Source organism: Perca flavescens, chromosome 11 (assembly GCF_004354835.1).
Source record: "Perca flavescens isolate YP-PL-M2 chromosome 11, PFLA_1.0, whole genome shotgun sequence".
NCBI classification, from domain to species: Eukaryota; Metazoa; Chordata; class Actinopteri; order Perciformes; family Percidae; genus Perca; species Perca flavescens.
The window spans coordinates 13,307,118-13,314,903 of NC_041341.1; positions in this window are offsets into that span (position 1 = coordinate 13,307,118).

Below are 7,786 nucleotides of genomic sequence, written 5' to 3' on the forward strand. Positions count from 1 at the left end.
TGGGCACTTTCTGCAATACACTATCAATTGGTAGAAAAAAATGGGAGCATGTCAAGTCTTGGGGTTGAATTCCTGAACTTGTGGCTAGCTAATGATCTTGTTGCATGAAACTGTAAAATAAGGGTTACGAGATCAGGAACAAACAAGCTTTAGAGTAGGTTTGTACCTTGCCCTGTGGCCTCTCAGCCCATGGGGATGTACAACTCCTTACTGAGGACAGGGACTCCTGTGGTCCAGCAGCTTATAACGCATTGAGTTTGTTCAGACCTTGGCAAAGGGCCTACAGTTGCCAGTACTTGCAATTGTTTTTCACTCATCGTTGGACCTGAAGTTGCTTTGTGGTGGCCCCATTTGACATTCCTTGTGTCTAAATCAATTATGCACTCTCAAAACCATACTGGACTTTCCTATTGCAATTTTTGTAAGTAAATATGTGCAGTTAAAACGATGCACAAGTTACCAGATGTAAATATCACTAGTAGGAAGTTAAGAGGCATTCTCAGTTTTCATTTTATGTCCCCAATATTAATGATGTAAAATACTGTCAGATGCTTAAGTAGTTTTAAGTCAGGTTTGACATCTCTTCAGAGGACTTATTTAGAAATTGGTTGGTACTTCTACTGATGTCCCCACAATGTCCAAAGGTGCTCAAGTAGAAACATTGCAATGTTTACTGGGCATACATATACATACTGTATATTTTTTGAGTTAGTGTACATTTTTTTATTTTTTTTTAAACATTAAAACTATGTAAAAAGAGCACAACATAGAAAGCAAAAAATCAAACTGATTTTTGAAGAGATCTGTTCTCATGCTACTGATTCCACCTTAAAACAAGTAGATGCAGTTACTGTGTCCTGCGCTTTGTTACAGGAAATAAATATTGTACTCAATGTGTACTATGTTAAAGTACACTGGTCCTCTATAGCAATAAGAAGAGAGCTACAGTTTTTATTTCTTTAGAAATGTCTCCTAAAGCTACCTCAGTACATGACCTCTCTTCTCAAATTGAATCAGACCAGAGCCAACCTATCCTTGACGTTCCACTTCCGGGATTGCTCCGTTGCCGCCGGCAACTGCTCAGTGAACTACATATCTTGTCTTGTGAAATTTACGTCACTAGTTACGTTTTTTCAGTTAGTCAGTTTAACAATAAACGGAGACTTTCTTGACTTGCAAAACTATCTTAAACTGACAAACATCCATGGCTCAATTGAAACGGGATAAAAAAATGATTTGTCTTTCCCCGTTCGCTATAGTTCATATTTTTTTCTGAATTAAGGCATGGATGTATTAAGATTATAATAATTAAGGTCCCATTGCGGTCCACCGGAAGGGGAGGTACTTTGCCTCTCAGGCTAGGCCTATTTGGTGCTTTTGTGATATATACAGTAGACTATAAATGTAGCCTACATGAACTCATGTTAAACTACAGTGTGCTGTTCATGGTAAAGCAAGTCAGCCAGCCAATGTTGTGGCTCAATTGAGCGTCAGTTCTGGCAAGCCAAGTAGTCAAGACGCCGCTAAACTCTCATCAAACAGGTAAATAGGTAAATAGCAGTGTGCAGGTTGGAGGAGCGTAGTGTGTGAAAAATGACGATCAGAGGTGTTCACAAGGGAAGAAGCTTAGAGTTTGAAACACAAGGGTTGATTTACTGTTGAAAAGAAATGGTTCGCGTTTGTGCCTTTCCGAATTGTGGCAACAGAATGAGAAAATACAAGAACCTAAACTTTCATCGTCTTCCTTTCCATGACCATGATATTCTGCAGTTGTGGCTAGTTGCACACTATTTACCTTTTTCACGCTATAACTGAATTCCCACGGGACTTCAGCGCGAGACTACAGCTAGCAGTCTAAAACACTATTTTACTGTACAGGGCATAAACATTATTTGGTCCGTTTCCATGTAGTTACATAGTCACTAATATGGTCATAACCACTACACTGCTCAATTACCTATTTGTGAGGGTGAAATAAAATAAAAATTTTCGCCGCAAAGGCTTGAACGGTCTTCTGGAAGACCTCCACCAGACCAGCGGGCGCTTGTTGGATTGTTATCGCCCTCGGCAGGCGAGGGATGCGGGGAGGAGGTAGAAGAATGCCGGTCGGGGCTGCTAGCCTGGCTAAGCAAACTGCCACACAATTCGCCACTGCAGAGACTCATATTCCCCAACGACAGCACACAAAATGGATATATATGCTACAAATACACATGGAACTGCTGCGTGATGATTATTACCGGAACCTGGCTGAACACACTCACTCATCCCAGACGGCAGCTAGCAGCTAAGAGGGTAGGTGAATTTAAACAATGGCTAAGTTGCTAAATGCATCTTGTTGTCATCTAAGGTCCCTGTTCATGTTGCACAGACATTTTAATTGCATTTTGTGTCTGTTAAGAGGCACAAAGGCACTCTTTATCTTATGCCCCCATAACTGACGTTTTAGCTGAGTGGGAGCTCTCGGCATTAGCTGCAGCAGCTCCGTGTTGCTAGCACCAATTCGGCTCGTTTTTTTTGCTATCGACAGTACTCATATACATATAGCAATCAAAATTAACGTAAAAATTGTCCGGAGTTCTCCTTTAAGTGGGCATTGAAGGATATATCCTGATAAAAAATAACTCCTAAATTTCTGACAGTAGTGCTGGAGGCCAGGGCAATACCATCCAGAGTAGCTACATCTTTAGATAATGAAGTTTGGAGGTGCTTTGATCCCATCACAATAACTTCATTGAAATTGTGGGTCATCCAGGATTTTATATCTTTAATACACGCTAACTGACCACTCTCGTCTGGCTTAATTGACAGATATAATTGGGTGTCGTCTGCGTAACAGTGAAAGTTATTTGAGTGTTTCCTAATAATATTACCCAGAGGAAGCATATATAAGGAAAATAGAATTGGTCCAAGCACTGAGCCTTGAGGAACGCCATGGCTAACTTTAGCGTACTTGGAGGGTTTATCGTTAATGTTAACAAATAGACTTAAACCAGCTTAGAGCGATTCCTTTAATGCCAACTAAGTGTTCCAGTCTCTGTAACAGGATGGTATGGTCAATAGTGTCGAATGCAGCACTAAGATCTAATAAAAAGAGTTCCTTTTTTAACTTGCAAAACAGAGTTAAAGTAACACTAAGGGATTAGACAACTAACACTGCTCTGAGTAAATTTTATATAACTATTTGGGTAGTGTTAATTTCACTCCCTAAAGCGTCAATTATCTACACTGACATTTTTTTTAAAGTAATTGTTAATTTATTAAATATTATTTATTAATTAATTTAATATATACTTATATTAATAAGAATTAATCACAATAAACAATAATTTTCAAAAACATTTATGTGCCTTTTCTCCTTTGCAGTTAAATTAAAACATTGTGAATGAAGGTATAATGTACATAATTTCATCTGAAACATTGTATGAGCTTTGAATATCAAACGGTTTATGAAATTTAAGCTCAGACATTTTTAGTATCCTAAGGATCACCTTAGGATCATCCTCACTGTATACCGTTTGACAATCATTCTTCTCAATCAAACAAAGGCGACAGAAATGACGGCTACTGAATGACTCATTAGAACCAAGAATTGTGTGCATCCCTAGAATATCTCCAGTGATCTGACAGGTTGTACCATATACCTGCTCATCTGAAAATGGACTTAGCCCTTGGCTTTCTAGTTTTTTCAAATCATTTATCAACGGTTGTAGTATAACATCAAAACCATACTTGTGCAGATCTTGTGTGTGAAAAAGTGTTACCAAATGAATGTTCATCAAAACCGTATTAAATTTTGGGGGCAAGTTTCTTACAACAAAATAAAGACAGCCAATTTTGTGAATTCCATGTTTGGAGCCAAGGGGATTGGCCGTTTCAAAATCATCATAGCTGTAAACAAAGGGTGGATTTTAAAATAACTTCCATCAAAAAAGTCAGTATAAGTGTCAAGCTCTGATCTACACTTTCTTTAGCAAAACATAAATGTCTGGATTTCATGGATGTCTGAACTTCAATGTTTCTAAAATCGGCACATATATAAAAGTATCCTTCACAGGTACTTGATCATAAGTACCGGATTTCTGATTTCGCCTGTTGTCACATCTCACTCCCAGTGTTATTTCTACTGGCTCGACAACTCCCCATTTTTGGTGGAAGTATTTATTTAGTTTCCATTCTGTATTTAGATTTGTGAACGGGTTTTCATAATCTTCAAAAGATTAATTTATCACAGATATGTTGGGGTCAGTTAGCAGAAATAGCTGTATGCTTTGCTTGTGAGCGAATCTCACTTGTAAGTTCTTCCAAATCTCCACAATTGAGGATAGCAAACTGTTGGAAATCCCACTCCCCTGTAATTTGGCCACGATGGACGCACACATTTCTTTAGTTGGATCTTTAGTAAGTCCTGAATCATTGCTCTCAGAAGAAACACTGGAAGAGCTATAGTGATTTGTGGATTAAATTTGTCCTCCAAAGCATGTGCCTGAGATGAAGTTGCAACTGGCTCACTAGATGAACATGCAACAGTTGAAGAAGTTTGAGCAATTTGCTGAACATTACTATGAACACTATTAAGGTACTTCCGAAAACCTGTACATGTTAGGAACTGATGCCTACAGCCTTGCTGAGAACAAAACAATTTGAACTTGGGTCCAGGATAGTAACCATGTTCAACTCCTAAATGTAAAATCAACTTCTGACTGCTGGGATAATATTTCTGACACATGAAACAGGTCAACATTGTTATAGCTTCTTACTCACAGGGTGAGAGTGATACTGGCTGGTTAAGCAGTCTTGCTCTCAAGTCTTTAACTCTGGGTGACTCATTAATTTTCCCCACATCAATGTTATACACTGTTGTCTGCAGGAATGTGTAAAAATTCACAAGTGCCACATCATAAGACAAATGAAACACAAAATGTGCTTTGAAAAGTTCTTCACATGCCCAGAGGGAGCGGTTTGCCTTGCATGGGATGAGACGCTTATCCATGGTGATGTAGAAGCTGTCAATCTTGCTCTTCTGACGCCCAACAGCGAGGAGGTACAGCTGCCGACCCTGCTGGTTGCGGAGATGCTCCTCCAAACTGCAGCATGACTAGGGTTGAGATGAGTAAACTGAAAATTAGACACAAGAATAATGTGCAGCCACAGAGAAAACTACATTGTAGAAGTGATTATTCAAACATCTTTTCTTTGGCTAGTGCAAAATGGGAATGAAGACTTAATTACAATTCCATCCACTTTTTAACAACCACCATTTACATGTGGCTAAGAAGGTGACGTGACAAATTATTATAATCACCTTAATAATATAATTATCTTATGAAAGACAACAAGTCTCTCAACTGCATCACATGCACTAATTTTTGGAGACTTCCGTCCCCCTGGAGGTGGTGGATGGAGATGTAACAGCAACAACAGGGAAGCCATTTCTTGGTCGTAGGCTGAGGACAAAGAGTCACAAGAATTAAAGGGGTGATAGAATGATTATATAGAGTATTTCACACTGTTCCTTATGGTCTCCTAATGCGGTATGTAACATTGGTTGGGCTGAAAATGGCCTGGTCAATATTTTATTGGCCCTTATGCATCCCTGTGTTTTGGCCCTATTTGTAACAAGAGCTTTTCTTCCAAATATGGTATGCTCGTGAATATTTAGATGAGCTGCACGCTGATTGGTTGAGCGAATTGCCATACGCAGACATTAGAAATGCGTGCTGATTGGTTGAGCGAATCCCCAATACACACACATTAGAGAAGCGACAGAATCTCATATTCCAGACACTGCAATGTTTCATTACCAAATTCACTTCTGAGACTTTTTTATGTGAGAAATCAACTATATAAAGCTCAAATATGGGCCATTTTACAAAAATTGATGGCTAATTGCAAATAGGGTAAGACTGTGTGTCGGACTTCAGCGGCGGTGCTGCTGCCTCGCCGCCCGGCTTGCCTTCCTTCACAGACCCCGGCCTCCTGTGAGCTCCGTTAGGCTGGCAGCCCTGACAGAGCTCCAGGGCCCGCAACTCCCCTCTTCCTGCTAGCTAAATGGCCCGTTGTGTGAGAGTGAGAGCGCGGTCAGCGAGCTTGTTACACCAGCAATCTCTTACCACATGTTACACACAATGTCACGCCACTTAGCTATACAACATATACCTAAATGTCTTATAAAGTTAACAACCGTGTCCGATTTCAAGTTAATGAATATTTGTGAACTGTAAGGGTATCGTTAGCTGCGACTGTCCCTACAATCCTATGTGTACAAGATTGCGGCTAGTTAGCTTCATTTTTGGTCGTAATTCAAGTATATTTACAGTTTGGATTTCATCACGCCACTTACACAACATCTAACTAAATGTTTTATAAAGCTAACAACGGTGTCCGATTTCAAGTTAATGAATTTTTGTGAATTCCAGAGGAATTCTAAGAGGAGGCTAGCTAGCTCCATCCAGGCGCAGGCTCTATCACATCCAGCCGCAGGCTCTATCAATGAGACTCGCGGACAAGAGGCATGTATTTCACCGATCGTTTGTTTATATAACTCAACACATTATAATTACACACATTGCTGGCGTAACAAGCTCGCTGACCGCGCTCTCACTCACACACACCTGGCATTAGGACGAGGGGAACTGCAGGCCCTGGAGCTCTGTCAGAGCAGCGGCGTTTAGGAGTCCATTAGCCAAAAAACGGTGACTTTACACGGGTATGAAGTGCCGTGGGTTGCCAGCCGTAACGGAGCTCAATCGAGCTCACAGCAGGCCGGGGTCTGTGAAGGAAGGCAGGCCCGGGCAGCGAGGCAGTAACCCGGGCAGCACTGGCCGCTGAAGTCTGACAGACAGTCGGACAAACTTTGCAATTAGACATACATTTTTGTAAAACAGCCCATATTTGAGCTTTAGATAGTTGATTTCTCGCATAAAAAAGTTTCAGAAGTGAATTTTGTAATGGAATAGCAGAGATCTGCAATACCTAGATTCAGAAGACTACCTGATCTCAGGTCAGTTGTGTAGCCTATGTAAATGTTGTGGCGTGACTGTTCTCTTAATACACCCACGGCTGTGACAAAGGTTCTGGATTTTGAGATGCTTACGTAAGCAACTAGCTAGGGCTGAAACAATTATTCGAATAATTCGAATAATTCGATTACAAAAAAGCTTTGAGGCAAATTCTCTGCCTCGAAGCTTTGTTTAATTCCAATCAGTCGCGTTATGCGGCCCGCTCAGCTCAGGGTCATTGTTTCACACGGACTGTTATTAACAACGCACACAACATTCACTGGTGCAATGGCGGAGAGCCAGGATACCGCCAGGAAAAGGCAAAGAATGTCAAAATTTTGGGATCATTTCAAACTAAAAAAAGAAAGCAACAAGGTACAATGTGTGTACTGCAAATGAGAACTTGCGTACCACAACAGCACATCAACTATGATCCAACACCTGAGCCGAAAACATCCTGTTGTTAACGTCGGCTCACCAAGCCCAGCCGACACAACGTATTGATTTTAGCTTAACGTACTAGCGCTAGCTAGAACGTGCAGTATTTTTAGCGGTTGTAGGCTAATGTCGTGAGTTGTTACGACTAGATATGATGTTAAGTTGTGGAAACTTTAAGTAGTAAACAAATTTATGTTAAATTGGAAGTGAGCAATATAATAGGCCTACACCGAAAACCCCCGAACACACACACACACACACACACCTACCTTGTGTCTCTCTCACGCAGGCACACACACAATCTTACTCTCTGTGTTAGGTTACCTCACCAAATAGGCCTACCCCAG